This window comes from Crinia signifera, chromosome 1, assembly GCF_055691185.1.
Source record: "Crinia signifera chromosome 1, ASM5569118v1, whole genome shotgun sequence".
Lineage (NCBI taxonomy): Eukaryota > Metazoa > Chordata > Amphibia > Anura > Myobatrachidae > Crinia > Crinia signifera.
Window position 1 is genome coordinate 217259318 of NC_139217.1, and position 18998 is coordinate 217278315.

Consider the following 18998-nt stretch of genomic DNA (forward strand, 5'->3'; position numbering starts at 1 on the left):
GGCTAGTAACTAATGAGATTGATTGACAGCATATATGGTTATTGTTGGTATCTATTAATTATGTACCGTACTGCAAAGAAAAGAAAGAAAAAGGAAAAAAAGAAAAAGATAAAAAAAAAAAAAAAAAAAAAAAAAGAGGAAAAGGGTACACCTATATAGATATATTTATATGCTGGATATGTTTTCTGTAAGAAAGAATAGATGGGTACTAGTGGGTGCAGCTTTGGGGGGGGGGGGGGGGGGCGGGCTGAGGGAACCATTGATGATAATTAGTGACGTAAACAGTTGGGGTTCGGGGGAGGGATGGGGGCGGTTTCCTTGGGTGGTCTATACTTAATTGCCTCTGCATAATTTTTTGTTTTCTTTTTTGAGGGTATTGTGTTGGGGAGTAGGTATGCCTAAGGGGATAGGTTATACAGGGTGGGGGGAGGGGGGGGAGGGGTTGTCTTGTGTGTTTGCTGCAGTAACTGTGTTGTGTGTCTTACCAATGGTCACAGGAAGATCTGTGTTTTATGGCTCTCTAGAATTTTGCAAAACGGGGGAGATATGCATGCACGATTTATGTATAGACGATGGTTAAGTTGTTGACGTGGAACGTCAGGGGAATCAATGACCGGGTGAAAAGAGCTCTGGTGCTGAAATGCTGTAAAGAATATGAGGCAGACCTGATCTGCCTTCAAGAGACCCATTTGGAAAGGGATAGGGTAGTATGTATGAAGCGCCCTTGGATAGGCCATGCCTACCATTCCCATTTTTCTTCCAAGTCTAGAGGGGTGTCCATATTAATTAAAAAATCCCTTGTATATGAGCCCAGGGTGGTTAGAATCGACCCGGGGGGTAGATTTATTTTCTTGGAGGGCAGTATTAACCACGCCAGAGTATGTATAATGACGGTGTATGTTCCGCCACCCTTCACATATGAAATAATTAAAGCGGCAGTTGAGTTTGCGGCAGAGTTCCCTGATAATTATGTAATGTGTCTAGGAGACTTTAATAAAGTCCTGGACGACAGGATTGATAGATGGAAAAAAAATGGATTAGGGGTGGATAAGGAGGGGAAAGGTTTCAGAAACTTCATTAAGGATATTGGCTGGTGGGACCCCTGGAGGGCCAAATTTCCAGAACGTAAACAATACTCCTGCTATTCGACCTCCCATGGGGTCTTTTCAAGGATTGATATGATATTTGTAAACAAAGTACTTTTGAATAAAATATCCTCTATTGATTATAAATCTAGAGGGATTTCTGACCATTCCCCCCTGGTTATTGATTTGGCCCTGGAGGAGGAGGTGGGTTTCCGGTACTGGAAATTGAGGCCGTTCTGGTTAGAACAGTTCGGGGACCAAGAAGAGATTGAACAGCTGATGGGGGACTTTTTTAAACTGAACCTAGGAACATCTCGTGATATTATTACCTGGGACGCTTTCAAGGCCTATATAAGGGGTATAATCATCAAAAAAATAGCCCACCTAAAAAAGGGATATAGGGAGAAGGCGAATAGGCTAGAAGCCAAGATGTGCAATCTGGAGGCCCTTTTTCTCCATAGCCATCTAGAAGTAGATAGAGAAGCTTGGTTACAGGCGAAAGCGGAGTGGACTGAGTACCTGCACGAGACAACATGCAAGAGATTAAAAATAGGAACTCATCGGTGGTTTGTGAACGCAGATAGAGCGGGGAAATGGCTCGCTATAATGGCCCAACAAGAACAGCCTTCTAATATCATTGCAGAACTAAGACTAGACACTGGGGAAGTAGTGAGAGAGACCCCTAAAATAGTATCGGCTTTTGTTACGTATTTTAATAACATCTACCAGTCCCGAATTGATAAGAGCAGGGAAGAGATTACGGCCTACTTAGGGACAATAGCAGTTCCACAGTTACCTTTGGAAATGAAATCCCTCCTAGACTCGCCTTTAACATTAGATGAGGTGACAGCAGCAGTGAATTCGCTTGCGGGTAATAAGTCGCCTGGGTTGGATGGTATCCCAGGGGAAGTTTATCAGAAGTATATAAAAATTTTGGGACCACAATTGTTAGAGACCTTTCGTGCGATGGAGGGGGATGGGGAGCTCCCCCCCTCCATGGCTGAGGCCTCAATTGTACTGATCCCTAAAAGTGGGAAGGACCCCTCTCGGGTTGAATCCTACAGGCCAATATCGTTAATTACATCTGATATTAAAATCTATGCCAAGGTGTTGGCGACTCGCCTCAGCAAGGTCATAGATAAGATAGTGCAACCTGACCAAACAGGGTTTATGGCCGGAAAATCCACCTTGATCAACCTGAGGAGGGTCTTTTCGTACATACAAATTGCTGGGTTTAAAAAGATTGATGTCGCGGTGGCCTCGTTTGATGCGAATAAGGCCTTCGATTCCATCGAATGGGTCTACATGCAGGAGGTATTAAAAGCCTTTGGCTGTGGGGAGGGCTTCTTAAATAGGATCTGCTTGCTTTATAATGGCCCTAAAGCCAGAATCTCCGTCAACGGGTATACATCATCGAGTTTCTCCCTGTTTAGAGGAACCAGGCAGGGGTGTCCCCTGTCACCCCTGCTATTTGCGGTGGCCATTGAGCCACTGGCCTGTGCCGTACGGAACTATCTTGGGTATAATAACCCTGGTTACCAGCAGGGTCTAAACCTGGTATCACTGTATGCTGACGACGTGCTGGTGGGGATAGAGAATCCTGAGGTTAACCTACCAAGGATTTTAGAACATTTACAAGAGTTTGGGGAAATGTCGGGCATCAAAATGAACTGGGGTAAATCCAGCGTCATGTACATCAGGGACGATAACTTAACTAGCCGTGGAGATATACCTTTAAAAGTCACCAGTAAATTTAGGTATCTTGGTGTTATAGTGGCCACTAACCCCCTAGAATATATACAGGACAACCTTCTTCCTTTGATAAAAGACATAGAGGCTAAGTGTCGTAATTGGGTTAAACTCCCTATATCTCAAATTGGCAGGGTAAATTTAGTAAAGATGTCCATACTACCTAGATTATTGTATGTTCTTCAGCAGTCCCCAGTCTACATTATAGATCGTTGGTTTAAAAAAATTAACGGTATCCTCTCCTCCTTTATTTGGCGGAATAGGCGTAGTCGGATTAAATTGGAAACACTATGCAGGGATAGGGATAGAGGAGGCCTAGCGGTACCCAATGTAAAGGTGTATTATGCAGCGGCCCAGATGGTGCATCTTTGCGCGTGGGTACGGGTATGTGAAGGGACGGCGGAAATATACAATCTTTTGGAATATACGAATTTTAATCTTACCCCCCTTCAAAGATTATTATCTAATGATTTAACGGGCAATCCACCTCCTATTGTGGTCCAAGCTATTAAAATCTGGCAGTGGGTGTCTCGGATAAGTGGGTATGAGGGGGTGGACCCGGGGACCTCAATATTTTCATTAGATTCTTTGGGTACATTAAGAGAACTACAAGCCTGGAAAGTGTGGGGTAGTTTTGGGGTGTCGTCATGGGAACATTTCTGCAGCAATGGGGTAATTAAATCCTTCAGGGATCTTCAATTGGAATATGATCTACCAAGGCACATGTTTTTTCGTTATTTACAAGTCAGGAGCGCTCTGGGGCAGATTGAGGACAGTTATGTTATTCTAGAATCCCCATGTAAGAAATTTATTGAAACTCTATCCCAAGGCAAAAGGCTATCTAAAATATATAGGTTTATTAATTCCTTTTTGCAGGGTGAAGAATTGCGGCCACTCAGAGATAAGTGGCTGAGGGACATCCCAGGGGTAGCTGAAATCGTTTGGGATAAAGCTCTGTCGGCACCAAGCGATGCCACCCTGTCAATTAGGATACAGCAAGTTCAATTTAATATCTTGCATAGAAGTTATATGACTCCCCGTAAATTAAAAAAAATTTCGAGCCAGAGGTCTGACCGGTGTCCCAAATGTAGAACTGAGGAGGGGACCTTTTGGCATCTTATTTGGCAGTGTGATGTTATAAATTCTTTTTGGATGGAGTGCACTAGGATATTAAGGACGTTGGGGGTCCCAGGCCCATCCCTTGGTATGGTTAATTTGATATTGGGAACTGGGGGGAGGAATGAGGCGGAGTGGGCGCCTTGTGTTAAAAACGCCGCAGCAATAGCAAAAATGATAATAGCGAGACAATGGATGGCACCGACGGGCCCTAAAGTGGAGGATTGGGTGGCACTAATGAATAGCACATGCTATCACGAGAAATATACTTACATGATTCGCAGGAAAGGTACCAAGTTTGCCAAGGTGTGGGGGTACTGGCAACAGTCAAGCTACTATAAGGCACCTACTGAATAGATTAAGTTTGGGCACATATGATCTCTCATTACACTGGTAAAAAGGAATCCTTTCTGTCTTGTTAGTCATTTTTTTATTTTTTCACTATAACTTGTGTGTATATATTGAATGCTACAGTTGCAGGGGGCGTTTGAGGAATTGATGATGCCCAGATGGGTAATTTGGATGATTATTGGGGCGGCTCTCTTACTGGGACCGGATGGAGGGCGGGGGGGCGGGGTGGTCGGGAAAAAAGGGGTTTAAATTGTATCATTAGTGATATATTAGAATTGTCACAATAGTTTGTACACGGGGTCAATTGTATGTAGATTGCGAGGGTGCACTATGCACTTTATGAGAAACGATAAATGAAATATTGTTCTATGCACTTTAATATTTAAGCACATTACTTTTACTGCTGTGAATATTGTTATAGGAAGGGTTGACTTGGGGAGAAGCAATGTCTTTTTAGATGAACCCTGTTAAATATGACACCGCAATTTTTTTTTTTTTTTTTTTTTTTGTAGGTTTTAGCACTTATGCACTGTAGACTGTATACTGCTTTAGTAGGTGTAGAATGTTAGCTTTAGGGGATGCATTTAAATATAATGATATAATGAGCTTGATTCCTCCATCATATCACGCTAAGTCAAATTTAGAATAACTAGGAGTGCCAGAGGGCTGCTCTTTCGTTTCTTCTCCCTCTTAAAAGTAAAAATTAAATAGTCTTAAAGGTTAGTGTAACCATTGGTACTTGTTTGTATGTCATATGCTTTTTTTTTTTTTTTTTTTTTTTTTTTTTTTTTGTATTGTATTGTAGAGTATGGGATTGTATGATTTGTGTATGTGTATTGATTGTTATATCGTTGGAAAATTTAATAAAGAATACAAAAGAGAAAAAAAAAAAGAACGGGGAGTGAGGTGAACAAGGAATCCTGCTTGATAAACGACCGCAGATATCGGCTGGCAATAGTCTGCATGGTAGCAGACCAGCCCCTCTTATGAATTCTCTAGTGGATAAAGAGAGAGTCAGATGGCCAAAGTATTACAGCGTGATATACATAGACGTGCAAAGCACAGACCATCTCCAGTTGATTGCTGCCCAGGAGAGACCGCCGGCCTACAAAGGGCAGGGATCACTATCTCCTGGATGACCTGAAATTCAGGAACCACCTTGTGAGGTGTAAAGTAACGTTTCAAAGAATCCGTTCTATGAGAATGAAAGACTATGAAAGGCGATTGACCTAACAGAGCCCAGCAACAACGGTCAACAGGAAAACCGTTGTCCCAGTTAGCCTGTAAATAGCCCTAAAGGGCCCAAAGAATCAGAGAAAGATTTTATCAAACTACCAGGTTTGTAACAACCAGAGGTTGGATCTGCAGGACCCCCTGCAAGAATGAGCGGAGATCATACCACAGAGCTCATAGGCTGTGGAATACAAAGGAGAGAGCCGAGCCCTGTTGCTTTAAAGAAACAGGCGGAGGCCAGCCCCCACTACTTCTACCGAAAGGACAAAACCCTAGACAAACGGTAAATTCTGGGATTGGATTAAATCCCGTGGCTTTTAATAAGGTTGTCTTAACGGCCCTGTGAGCAGTTCTGGCCCCAGATGCAGACAGATAAGAGAGACCCCTAACAAGGTTCCCAGATCCGAGAACCAGATTCTCCTGGATTAAGGTGCCCCCACCTCCACTTTTAATGTACAAATTACTTTGAGGAGGAGCAAAAATGGGGAAAAGCCTACCTCCGAACGAATAGCCACTGGACTGACATAACAGAGCGTGGACTCTGTAACCTGCAGGGTCTCGAGACCTGGACACATACAGGGTGACCTGGTAAATGTGACGCAAAGCCATCAAACCACCATTGGTCCACCCCAATGGCCTACCAACCACAGGAACACCTCCGAAGGGAGGGTCCATCTGCCGGTATAGTTTTGCCAACAAGGCCGGGATCTTGCGCTGCACCCATTGGAAGAAGCGGGAGGCCTAAGCCTACAGCACCTGGTATTCCCAGATGGTCTCCCATCCAAGTACTAACCAGGCCTGACCCTGCTTGGCTTCCAAGATCAGACGAGATCAGGCGTGTTCAGGGTGGTGTGGCCGTAGGCTCATAGCCGGCCCACTCAGAGTGTCACCCTAGTGGTTGGTAAAAAAACACCCTTTTTGCATCACCCGACTGGACCTGCACAGGGTGACCTAGAAACCAAGGTTCTACCTTGCAGAAATCCCACAGGACTGTCTTTTTCACTTAGGTTTCAAGACAGAAGCATCTTTTCCATAATAGCATTATCCAGTCTATGCCTTAAGATGTACTGTTGCGTGTATAAAACACGGATTTACCAAAAGGATCAGTTTTGGTTATAATGTATGTGTATGTAGATACATTAGAAAACAAACAAACAGGAAACTATATCGAACCGCTGTTTGAATGTAAGAAGCGAGAATGCTGGCCCAGCACCGCTATATATATACACACATATATATATATATATATATATATATATATATATATATATAGTGTATGTACATGTATATATATATATATACATACATGTACATACACAAATGCCTACAAACATAAACATATGCATTCATGTACCCCTATACAATAGGTCGTACAGATTAAGAGGCAACATATTGGTATATAGCATATGGTGGCGCTGAAATGAACAAGGCCGTCAACATTGGCAACCAGTAAAACTTCTACCAAAGTGAGATTGCGTCCCTGAAGGGATGCATAGTCAAGGCCATATTAGCTTTTAATTATAAAAGCTACAGCCAGTGTTACTCCGCTAACATAACTTAAAGGAGAACCATAAGAAATGACAAACCGAATTGTTTGTGGGAGAAAACGGGAGTACCTGGAGTAATCCCACGCAATTACGGGGAGAATATACATAAACTCCACACAGTTAGGGTAATGGCGTTGTTTGAATGGAACCCATGTAATCTACAACAGCTGGTGTTCCCATGTGATCTCAAACGAGATTGGGCATATCCAGTGTGGTATGAATATAGATTGACCTCAGTGCCGTGAGGTAGTAATGTTAACCATTACACAGTTCGTACTGCACCTCCACAGCTGCATCTCCCAAAAATGCTACCCCGCTGGGGTGCAAGGCTACTAGAGGCCTGGAGGAATACTAAGTCAAATTATGTGTGATCTGCATGTTACATGCATGTGATCCTAATGTAAATCCGACTACATAGTCAGATCCCACACTGGATTGTATTGTGCGTACACACCACAACCAGCTCTATATGTGACAGTGCAATGTTCCAACTTCCAATGACCAGGAATACCGAAGGTTATCCTGTGGTGAAATTACACTTCAGAGTCCACCGTTGGTGACGTTTGCCATAGTGCCCTGTCAGAACATGAAATAACCCCTGGTATTGTGGGGACTGAATCCTTATAGCCGTGCGCCTTGTCTATTTAAGAGACGGGAGCGTTGCTGATTGAGCTATTGCTCTATTAGGGTAAAACAGGCCTGGACTATGTTCCAACAGGGTTTAAAAGTTAGCAGAGGTGTCTTACACTAAGTGTCTGGACCAGAACTGTAATGGCTGCACACACTGTGATTTCTAATTGACTTGCTATGGAAAACTTTGCTAACTCATGAGTTAGTAACATACAAGTCATGCTATCTGCATTAGACATTGCTGCCCTTGCCTTTGATTAATGGAGTGACCTCTGTGTCACTCTGATAGCAGGGTATACGACTTCCTGCTGTCCTTTGTATGACCTAGCTGGCAGCAAACTGTCCCCCCATAAACTGTCATCTGAGAACACAGTACCTTTCTGGAAGAAAGCAAGAAGGGGTTCTTATTTTGTCAGCCAGCAGATAGACATTGCACAATTAGAGGCTTATTGCAGAAATCTAACGATCTCTATGTCACAGAGGAAAAATACATCAGGAAAGGCATCAGTGACATGCCTCAGATGACAATGTAAACTGAGTTATACACTTTCCACCTGACAATATATACACTACACACAGGGAGAGAGAGTAGGTATAGGTAACTAGAGATAGAATCACTGGATAAGAGCAGAGCCGGCCCTAGCCTAAATGATGCCCTAGGCAAGATTTTGGCTGGCGCCCACTAGCACCACCACTAGTTCCGCATCTGACCCTGCTCCCCTTTCCCAGCACGATCAACCCTCATCATAGCAGTCATCATTTTGGTGCTCCTACCCGCAATATTTTAAATAGAAACAGTGCACACATTCGGTGCGCAGCCCAAACAGGGGTGTGTTCTTGCTAGGAAGGGGCATGGCCACACAATAGTATCCCCAATTAAAATTATGCCACACAGTAGTGCAAATTTATTCACATTATATCATGCGATGGTGTCCCTTATTCACATTACATCACACAGTAGTAACACTTTACCTTATGTACATTAGTATTCACATTATACCCTTAGAAAAAAATCCTGAGAAAATAATGTATTTTAAGCACCTCCATGTCCACACTGCAACCCAGCACAAAGCAGTGTGCGCTGGGCAGAGGAGAAGAGCTGCAGTTGCTGCTGTCACTTAAAGGGAGGGGGCCCGGGGTCCCCACTGGGCCCTTCCTTCAGACTTTGGCCTGGGTAAATTGTACACCCTACCCCTTTCTCTCGGCACCCCTGATAATACCACACAGTATTGCCCCTTACACATGACACACATTAATAGCCTTATAACCATAATGCCCCTTACACATTATGCCAACCTTTATTAATGCCCTTCATACACACAATAACACACATAATGCCCCTTACACATATGTTGCACATTATTAATGCACACAAGGAGCTTCCAATGATTAAAATGATATGCAACATGCCTATATTCTGTGTGCGACTGTGGCTGTACCTGCATACGGAATGCTATGTTACAGTGATTTCCATGAATACACTATTTCATATGCAAATACAGCCTCACTCACACACAGAATATAGGCATGCTGCATATCATTTTAATCAGCAGAAGCTGCTGATGCCCCTAGGCATTCCAAATGCCCTAGGCAATTGCCTAGTGTGCCTATGCCTAAGGCCGGCTCTGGATAAGAGAGACAGTATAAGGAGATAAGCTGCCACTGGCCAATCAACAACACCATGGTATATAACACAGGAGTGCTATGACCTAATTTACATACAGCCCAATACTGTCCCACTATGCTCTAAACCCCACTGTCTGATCACAGAACCTGGGGGAGCTACTGCATTCAATATGCAGTTAATCAGGACAAGCTTAAGCACAGCCCTGGCATTAACAGAGCAAGGGTTTGTACCAGTCGCACAGGGAAATATAGTATCGTTTTCATTCAGGTGGACCCTTGTATAGGTTATTTCGTGTGGGATTCACTTGAGTCAACCTGTAAGGAAGGGTGTGCTACCATGGGACATAAATTTTGAGCATACAGGTTTATCGGAACATTCTGTCAAGAATGGCGGGACATACAATCCATTCTGAATAGACACATCAATGTCCTCAGAACAGACAAAGATCTAGAAGAGCTACTGAGTGACAAGATTGACATTAGCTGGCGCCGCAGCAGCAATCTACGGGACATACTGGTGCACAGTCACTTTGAGAAAAAGCAAACCAAACCAACATTCAACAGAAAAGGATTTTTTAAATGTGGAACCTGTAGAACCTGCACATATATGACCCCACAGAATTCCTACATTGATAGATTTGGCAAAAAATGGAAGATCCAAGAATATATCTCTTGCGACACCGCAGGGGTGGTTTACAACCTTGAGTGCCCCTGCGGCAAACAATATATTGGTAAAACCCGAAGACCCCTGAAAAAGAGAATAGCAGAACATCTCCTCAGCATCCGCAATGCAAAAAGGGACAAACAACAAATGAAAACCTTGACACCCGTGGCAAAACACTTCCTCAGACATCATCAAGGAAGTCCCAATGGTCTGAAAGCCTATGGCATGCTGCAAGTCATAATGGGCATTCGAAAAGGAGACTGGGACAGAGAAATCCTCAAACAAGAAACCAGAATGATATTTCTCATGGGAACATTGTCCCCAAATGGCCTAAATGAAGAAAACAACTACACAGTCTTCCTCTGAAACCTCAAAATTAATTCATTATTTAACAACACCCCATGAACATATACAAAGTGGGTGACATCCACACTCCACGTTTGGTCATTCTGCAACTTTGTTCACTATAAATGACGTTACTTTCAGAGTCACACTCCATATTGTGTCCTTTACCCAATAGATCTCCCCATCTACCAACACACTTAGGACTCACGTGATGTGTACTCACACTCTATGTCACTTGGAATCGACCTCTACCTCTTTTAATAAATTGTCTCTCCAATCATTCGTTACAGCAATTATTTATAGTGCAATAAATCACAATACTCACCATGATGCACTCCAGGTATCACTTCAATCACCCTGACTAACACTGAAATGTCCGCACCCGTTTTTGTCACCGGTTGTTTTACACTCCGTTTTTGTTTATATGAGTTTTCTGCACGCACACCCCTTCCTTGTTTTCTATTTATTTTCTGACATTTCCCCTTATCAATTCCCACTATACTGGATTCCCTATGGCACTTACCCCAGCAAACACATGATCTAGCACCTCAACCGACCACCAATATCACAGAGAATGTATTCCCTCTCACATTTACCAACCAATACACTTTACACACCAATGCGGTCGCATAAGACCAAAGCGATCGCATCTATGAAACCCCTATCAAACACAAGATGACACAATTATCATTATAAATTTCGCCTCTTAACTCCAATATATTAGATACCACTTCTGTAACCAAATCTAACTGAGAGACATAGGAGGAACCCTAGGTCTCCCTATTAAGGTTAAAACCCTCCACATCTGTTTAAATTTTAATCGACATTTATACGCAACCTTGGTCCTTCACCTTATAGCAGTATGAGGGATTGCATGATCATATCCCACATCTCACGAATAAGAGATATGCAGAATTCTTATTACTGTCCCACTTTTGGGATATGGAATATAAAATCATGCGAACGCATGAATCATAAAGAACATGCGGATGACCACCCCAATTATAATTAAGAGCATGTACTAATTATCACTCATACACGAATAACATCAGGAATACCATCATAGGGATATTGCTATTCCAAATACGATGTATGGAAGTTGTGAGATACATTTATGCAGAAAACTTGCAGAAAAAAGAGGAAAAAAAAATTTCCTGATAGATCGCCTGGTCTGTAGGCTCAGTCAGCACCTATGTTGGACAGATAATCTGATTGCAACACACCACAATTAACCTCTACAACTACTGGTATTAATAGACATAGCAGACCCACTGATGTCTGCAAAACAACATCATTATAAATGTTGTCCCGCAATACATGATCTAAAATTCCAGAAACTTGTAACAGAAAAATCTGCCAGTATGAGAGACACTTAATTTATCTGTATGGAAACCTTTCGCCATTACAATGACAGTTGCCAATTATCTGTCATAACATACAATTAACCCCATCAAATCCCTAAATAGGGCACTTTTCCAGTTTTTGTCCATTTTATTGATTTGGATACATATACATTATATACTAATGAGATAATGATCCTCAAATGATAAATATACAAGGCAGTTAACACCTACTTAGACTGTCAGATAAACAATTGATTGATTGATTCAATCTGTGACATGCTTGCAGTATGTGAGTAACCGCTCCCTTAATTAGCATACTAATGAGGAGGAGCTAAGGTATAAAAATGGCTTCTGGATGCCCAGTGGGTGGTCCTGAAGAAGCTCTGCGAAGCGTGCGCCGACCGCTCGCAGTGTGTCCCCCCTACCCTCTCCCCACTTACCATTGTATTTTGATTATGTTTGGTTGCGCCTAACGGGTTTTCCGCCGCAAACGGAACCCCGCTGCTTACTGATCAGGTTGTGACGGCCGTCACCTGACTTCAGCAGCACTCTGATTTTTCTGAGGCCGTGCAAGGGCACATACCTCAGATGCGCCTCACTGACAGAGTTTAGGCGACTCTTTGAGACACGGCTACGGTGACCGCCATCAGGGCAGGTAACGGAGACGCTCTCCACACCCTGCACCGGGAGTAATTTCCAGTATTAGTCTCAAAGCCTCTCTGTAAAACCATTTGAGCGCAAAATCCTGAACCCGATCCCACAGTGGATCTCATTGTCTAAGAAGGGTTATCAAAAGGTTGCAATCATTCACGAATTATTGTCTGTGTAAATATCAAGTAAATCGATCTATACCAGTGATTGATACAACGGTTGCGCTGACAGGGATTTCGCATCACACGAATAATAGGACTTAGTAGTCAATCTCCCTTCAGCACACACGAAGTCGATACATGTGAACCCGATCTCATGGTAGATCTCATTCTCAGGGTTACACATGAAGTACAACTGTTCTTGAATTTAACAGCAAACCTTTAAGTGGGGTACTCCGTGGTGCATAAACACCAGGAGACATCTATAATAAAAATTTCCAATTTGTCATTTGTATTACAAATCCGGGGCACACTGCATGAGGAATTCTTCCTCTTTTAAATCACTATTTGTGTTTATCTGTGTGTTAGTGTGTTTTTATGTTCGCAATCTTTAAAAAGCATCCTTTATTAAAAGTTACATTTTTATCGTACATTCCTTTCAAAGGTGCACCATACTGGACATTCTGTGCCAGCCCTGGCATTAGCAGTCAGGAGCTTCAGCAGCGTGCAATGGCGGCAAATATGTTAAAATGACCGCCAGAACCGCGTGATAGCTGGGAAAGTACCATGGACTCCGTCCTTACAATGGCGTCCCTTTTTGAAAGGGTAGCCGCGCCATCAGGCTATACTCATATGCCCAGGCTGGCCGGTGGTACTTGGGCCAGCCTTGCAATGTGTGCAGGACACCAATATAGGAGTTCCTGTGTCACTATCGCTGTCCTCTAAGATTGTACAAGAGGCAGCTAACACCTTTACTTCTGACATGCAGTGATGGTGTTAACACAGTTATGAGACATAGCACAATGCAAATAATAAAGTGGCACTGAGCTCCGCAAAGCACTATGGCCGACAGGAGCATAAAGTACTGTACCCTGTGCTCCAGTAGGAGAGGTACAGGTGGGATTTGCCCATATGGCCTGGCAGTGAAGAGATGGAACTCCAGAACGGCAAGAAGCTCTCTGTGTCCTTCTTACACTTGCAGCAGGCAGGCAGGAAGAGATCAGGGCTGGAAACCCCGTGGGTACATCCTAGCTCCTGTCTCCGGGAGAGGGGCTGTGTGAGGAGAGGCTCCCTTCCCCCTACTAGCAAATGGCCACCGGGATTTCATGACTCATGCGGCGTCGGTAAAATGGCGGGGATCCGGCGCTTGCCGGGCGGCCCCGCATACCGACGCCGCTGCCCACACTCAAAGTCTCCCTGGTGGTCCAGCGGGTCAGGGTGCACACCTAGTGAAAGGCGGCGTTCTGGCCGCTTGCTAGTGCAGCCCGGCGATCCCCCCCACCGGGCTGCTCAGCCGCTATAACTGCGTGCGCATTCGCACTCCCGGCTGGGAGCGCGTTACCTGAAAGCGGTTGTCACCGCTGATGTCCCGGTCCCCGTCGCGGCTGTGCTCTCCAGTGCTTCAGAGCCAGCCGAACACCTCCGCTTGTGGAAGCCACGTGGGTGGTGTTGGGCTGCCGGGTCCCGGGTGATGGAGCGCAGTGCAGGGGTCTAACAGACCCCCAGCGCTGCTGCTCTGTCACTGACCAATAGTCAGTGTAAAAATAAGAATTAAAAAAAAAAAATGTAAAACGAAGTTTAAGCTGCTTTAACAGCAGCCCTTTCAAAATGCGTGTTGGCTCCTGCCAGCACAATCAAAACTGAAAGTAAGCTAGCCTAGGAGGCGGGGTAGAGGAGGGAGGAGCCAGGGCTGTCTCTGGGCAGTCCAGAAGTTTTATCCTTTCTGGTGCTGGAAAGGTCGTGACCTCACTCTCTACCCAATGTAATCCCTCTGGCCCCTGACGTCTGCCGCAAAAGAAAATATATTCACTCACATTTGTTGGTTACTTAAAAAATTGAAAGCAGATACAATTTGCAGAACAAAATGTAATATTCACAAAAAAAAATAATAATAATTTTCAGTCAACAACCACCTGACAGAATAATGGCCATGAGGGGAGTGTTGAGAGCTGACGTTGGTGGGGTGGTAGTTTAGCTGATAGCAGTGAAAGTGATAGGAACAGCCAATGATTCTCTTTGGGCTATATGGTCTCAATATTCTTTTTGTGCAATTATTCAGAATTGTGCTGTAGTGCTGCTACGCTGTGCAGTTTGAACTTATCTACATCTTACAGAAGGAATCCAGAGATTGTGACAGAGTTATATGTGAACTATTACATGACAATATTGCAGAATTGTATATGCCTGCTAAACTATGGTCTGATTTTTGCTTTTCTAGCACTCACCATCAACACCACCAGCAGCTTGAATGTGTCGTCTTTTGGAAGTTGCCTTTTTCCCACTTGCTAATGAAAGAAATAAAAATAAAAATATCATCCCTAACTGTTGATTCCTTTGCTTTCACAAAATTAGCAGAAAACTGAATTTAAAAGAAATGTAAAACATATGCATATGTGAGTTCTACTGGTATAATTTGTCATGCTCGGCATGAATCGGCAAGAGCGAAAAACGGCCACAAAAATGGCCGAAAACGGCTGAAACTTTGCCATAACCACGTGAATTTGCGGCAAATTCGACTATTCATGCAGTTTTGCCAATGCTGAATTTGCGGCAAATTCGACTATTCATGCAGTTTTGCCAATGCTGGATTTCTCGGCCAGGTGAACAATCGGTTCGAGGATTGAATAGGGCGGGTCTACTTCACCCTAAATACAGTGAAAAGTGCTGATTTTTCATGTGGAGAAAAAGCCTGGCAGCTTCAGCCAAATGATACACCATAGTCATTCCCACCCTGTTCTAAACTAATTCAACACATAGCGATGTGTGTATGGTCGATCTGTGCTAACCAGTGTTCTCTGGTTAGAACACTGGCGATTTGACTAGGTCTTGACTACACGTAGTCAAGATCTGAGCTGGCGTTTCCCAGGAATCTACACTATTATGGGGTGTACAACGAAGCGGTCTGTGCTTAATTTCTAAACAGATCGCTTCGAAAAAGGGCTATAATTGCCCCATGTATGCTCCTAAACTCTTGTGGATCAAAGACCATATTCTACTCACTTCTCCCCTGACCCTCCATCCGCTTCCTACTCCTATACAGCAACAACAAAACAAACTGTCTAACCTTATTCATAAGCAGTCGTATGCAAATATGCAGAAAATACATCAATTCGTATTCATGGCACATTCCTTTTTCCGAATACAAATGCATATGCCATCGAAAGAATACGATAAGGATTCCTAATTTACTAACCAGCCGTATGCAATATACCGCCGGTAATAAGCAAGATATGACCAGTAATTGCCTTGAAAATACGCTTTTAAATACTCCTCATTTTCCAGGCGTATTTGGCATTAGCTTGCATGGATCAGTGCAGCATTCAGTGCAATTTATTTTAAAAATGATATATATATATATATATATATATTTAAATATATTTTTCAAAATTTACATTTTCAAAATGTATTTATTTATTTCTTCTATTTTTTTACACTGAAACTGATCTGTGCAGGCTGCCGACTCATATTTGTTTTTAGCGGTCGTATATACAGGCTTTAAAAAGAATTTGGTGGAATAAGCCTGCCTACGCCACAGGCCAAATCAGTAAATACAACAGATTAGTAAATGTGCCCAACAGATCAAGGCGCTCTCTTTTAGTGGGGATCTAGCGGTCGGATCACCAACTGCCAGCACCCAGTTTGTGAAAGGATAATATGCCAGTACTCAGAACAATATTTTTATATAAACCCATATTTTAATAATCCCAAATGTCTACAAAAATATATTCACTCACATTCGTTGGTTACTTAAAAAATTGAAAGCAGATACAATTTGCAGAACAAAATGTAATATTCACAAAAAAAAATAATAATAATTTTCAGTCAGCAACCACCCGACAGAATAATGGCCATAAGGGGAGTGTTGAGAGCTGACGTTGGTGGGGTGGTAGTTTAGCTGATAGCAGTGAAAGTGATAGGAGCAGCCAATGATTCTCTTTGGGCTATATGGTCTCAATATTCTTTTTGTGCAATTATTCAGAATTGTGCTGTAGTGCTGCTACGCTGTGCAGTTTGAACTTATCTACATCTTACAGAAGGAATCCAGAGATTGTGACAGAGTTATATGTGAACTATTACATGACAATAATGCAGAATTGTATATGCCTGCTAAACTATGGTCTGATTTTTGCTTTTCTAGCACTCACCATCAACACCATCAGCAGCTTGAATGTGTCGTCTTTTGGAAGTTGCCTTTTTCCCACTTGCTAATGAAAGAAATAAAAATAAAAATATCATCCCTAACTGTTGATTCCTTTGCTTTCACAAAATTAGCAGAAAACTGAATTTAAAAGAAATGTAAAACAAATGTGAGTTCTACTGGTATAATTTGTCATGCTCGGCATGAATCGGCAAGAGCGAAAAAAGGCCACAAAAATGGCCGAAAATGGCTGAAACTTTGCCATAACCACGTGAATTTGCGGCAAATTCGACTATTCATGCAGTTTTGCCAAGGCTGGATTTCTCGGCCAGGTGAACATTCGGTTCGAGGATTGAATAGGACGGGTCTACTTCACCCTAAATACAGTGAAAAGTGCTGATTTTTCATGCGGAGAAAAAGCCTGGCAGCTTCAGCCAAATGATACACCATAGTCATTCCCACCCTGTTCTAAACTAATTCAACACATAGCGATGTGTGTATGGTCGATCTGTGCTAACCAGTGTTCTCTGGTTAGAACACTGGCGATTTGACTAGGTCTTGACTACACGTAGTCAAGATCTGATCTGGCGTTTCCCAGGAATCTACACTACTATGGGGTGTACAACGAATCGGTCTGTGCTTAATTTCTAAACAGATCGCTTCGAAAAAGGGCTATAATTGCCCCATGTATGCTCCTAAACTCTTGTGGATCAAAGACCATATTCTACTCACTGCTCCCCTGACCCTCCATCCGCTTTCATCTCCTATACAGCAACAACAAAACAAACTGTCTAACCTTATTCATAAGCAGTCGTATGCAATTATGCAGAAAATACATCAATTCGTATTTATGGCACATTCCTTTTTCCGAATACGAATGCATATGCCATCGAAAGAATACGATAAGGATTCCTAATTTACTAACCAGCCGTATGCAATATACAGCCGGTAATAAGCAAGATATGACCAGTAATTGCCTTGAAAATACGCTTTTAAATACTCCTAATTTTCCAGGCGTATTTGGCATTAGCTTGCATGGATCAGTGCAGCATTCAATGCAATTTATTTTAAAAAACGATATATATATATATATTTAAATATATTTTTCAAAATTTACATTTTCAAAATGTATTTATTTATTTCTTCTATTTTTTTACACTGAAACTGATCTGTGCAGGCTGCCAACTCATATTTGTATTTAGCGGTCGTATATACAGGCTTTAAAAAGAATTTGGTGGAATAAGCCTGCCTACGCCACAGGTCAAATCAGTAAATACGACAGATTAGTAAATGTGCCCAACAGATCGAGGCGCTCTCTTTTAGTGGGGGTCTAGCGGTCGGATCACCAACTGCCAGCACCCAGTTTGTGAAAGGATAATATGCCAGTACTCAGAACAATATTTTTATATAAACCCATATTTTAATAATCCCAAATGTCTACAAAAATATATTCACTCACATTCGTTGGTTACTTAAAAAATTGAAAGCAGATACAATTTGCAGAACAAAATGTAATATTCACACAAAAAAATAATAATAATTTTCAGTCAACAACCACCTGACAGAATAATGGCCATGAGGGGAGTGTTGAGAGCTGACGTTGGTGGGGTGGTAGTTTAGCTGATAGCAGTGAAAGTGATAGGAGCAGCCAATGATTCTCTTTGGGCTATATGGTCTCAATATTCTTTTTGTGCAATTATTCAGAATTGTGCTGTAGTGCTGCTACGCTGTGCAGTTTGAACTTATCTACATCTTACAGAAGGAATCCAGAGATTGTGACAGAGTTATATGTGAACTATTACATGACAATATTGCAGAATTGTATATGCCTGCTAAACTATGGTCTGATTTTTGCTTTTCTAGCACTCACCATCAACACCATCAGCAGCTTGAATGTGTCGTCTTTTGGAAGTTGCCTTTTTCCCACTTGCTAATGAAAGAAATAAAAATAAAAATATCATCCCTAACTGTTGATTCCTTTGCTTTCACAAAATTAGCAGAAAACTGAATTTAAAAGAAATGTAAAACAAATGTGAGTTCTACTGGTATAATTTGTCATGCTCGGCATGAATCGGCAAGAGCGAAAAACGGCCACAAAAATGGCCGAAAATGGCTGAAACTTTGCCATAACCACGTGAATTTGCGGCAAATTCGACTATTCATGCAGTTATGCCAAGGCTGGATTTCTCGGCCAGGTAAACAATCGGTTCGAGGATTGAATAGGACGGGTCTACTTCACCCTAAATACAGTGAAAAGTGCTGATTTTTCATGTGGAGAAAAAGCCTGGCAGCTTCAGCCAAATGATACACCATAGTCATTCCCACCCTGTTCTAAACTAATTCAACACATAGCGATGTGTGT

At 42.5% G+C, this 18998-nt stretch overlaps 1 non-coding gene across 1 annotated transcript; it reads right to left on the reverse strand.

Moving 5' to 3' along the window:
* Window positions 1-6278: 6278 nt before the first annotated feature.
* LOC146047553 (5S ribosomal RNA) lies at window positions 6279-6397 on the reverse strand. The gene has a single exon (XR_014466039.1). It is a non-coding gene; the product is annotated as a 5S ribosomal RNA (ribosomal RNA).
* Between the last annotated feature and the right edge of the window lie 12601 nt (window positions 6398-18998).